Source organism: Salvelinus alpinus, chromosome 17 (assembly GCF_045679555.1).
Source record: "Salvelinus alpinus chromosome 17, SLU_Salpinus.1, whole genome shotgun sequence".
Classification (NCBI taxonomy): Eukaryota; Metazoa; Chordata; class Actinopteri; order Salmoniformes; family Salmonidae; genus Salvelinus; species Salvelinus alpinus.
The window spans coordinates 23,256,050-23,257,724 of record NC_092102.1 but is presented as its reverse complement, the minus strand read 5'-3'; positions in this window follow the sequence as shown (position 1 = coordinate 23,257,724).

The following is a 1,675-nucleotide window of genomic DNA, read 5'->3' as shown; positions in this document are numbered from 1 at the left end:
GTAATAAATTAAGTTTACGTTAAACAAGAATATATTTTTTACAACCAAATCTACATTTTTCATTACCTTTTGTGTGATTTCAGATGTTTTTGAGAAACTTACAAACAGCAAATCACTTCCTTATTATCGTTGTGTAGTATGGGGCCCTGAAAAAACATGAACCAAGGCTCCAAAAACACCCAAATATGTCCTTTTTGGAAACGGCAAAGCTCTCAGTATAGTGATGCAAGTCTTTAGATGTTGTACACATGAAATTGTGTCATAACTTTATCGGCAAAGTTATTTTACATTTTATTGCGACTCGAGCGATACCTCTCTGTAAATTAGTATACAACAGTGGTGACCCGTCATTCAGGGCAGGTGGGGCAGAGCCTGCCTTGTTTTGCATTTTATTTTGGCATTAATACGTGTCACCTATCAGTTTGCAAACAATGTAAAGAAAATACAAATAATCATAATTGAGTTAATAAAGTCGCATACAAACTTGGTATCTTTTTTGCTTTATTGAGTAAGGCAGCTCCAAAATGCAGGTTTCAGCCTAGCTCAGTGCATTCTGTGGTGGTGGGGCAGCCAGGGGTAAATACGAAGCGTAGGGGTTGATAATGTTCTCTAGTTGCGCCGTGATTGGCTCATTGTTCTGTCACTCATGGGGACACTACATCACCGCAGAATCTAAGGGTAGAGCTCAAAAATTCAAGCTCCTTGGGTGCTGCCATAGAGTTACATTATAGGTGTCCATCCAAGAAGGCTCAAGATCATTGGCCACAGATAAAATTATGTCAAATCACGTTATATCTACAGTAGCTTTGATTGGACTTTCAAAATATTAGCTAGCAAGCTAGCAGTCATCATCATGAATCAAGTCGACAATCTAACGGCAAATCCCTTTCCAAAAATAATGAAGAGAAATTATAGATAATAACGTATCAGTGCTCATCGGCCATTGGACATAAACATTACACAACAAGTTGGAAATTGCAAATTCAACAATGAGTGGTTTGGAAGGAATCAGTTGCTAACTGCAAGCATTGCAAAGCAATCACTAGCCTGCTATTCAGTAGAGTGGGTGTGTGGTTCCAAGTCTGGGTTTAAGGGTCTCTTTTCCAAGCTTAAAAGTGTAAACATTCAATGTTGGCCATTCTGTCAATCCAGCATGACCTCTGCTGCGCTCAAAACAACTGGAAACTCGGAACTGGGAAATGTGACTTCAGTCCGTTCAAGACAACTTGGAACTCTGAAAAAAACAAGCTCCGACTGAGAAAATACGTTAATACGGTAATCCTGTCAGGACCCGGTGAGAGAAACAGTCACTAATAGTCGGCAGAACCCAGAAGATGAGGCAGACTCAGCAGTACTAGAGATGGTGGTTTAATAAAAGGACAAGATCTTCAGGCAAAGAATATAAATCCACCACGTCCAAAAATAAAGCCAAGAGGCACAAAATGGATATCCTCCAAAATACAAAGAAACTCCACAAAGTGGTAAAAACAGCAGGGAAAAACAAACCTCAAAAGACTACTCAAAAATACACAAGCACTAAACCAGAGAACCTCTGGAAAATCCAATAAGAGAAATATATGTTCACAACAAGGCTGGGGCTGGGTGCTAACATACAAACACTGAGCAAAGAACTGAGGAACACACAGGGTTTAAATACTAACAAGGTAACGACACA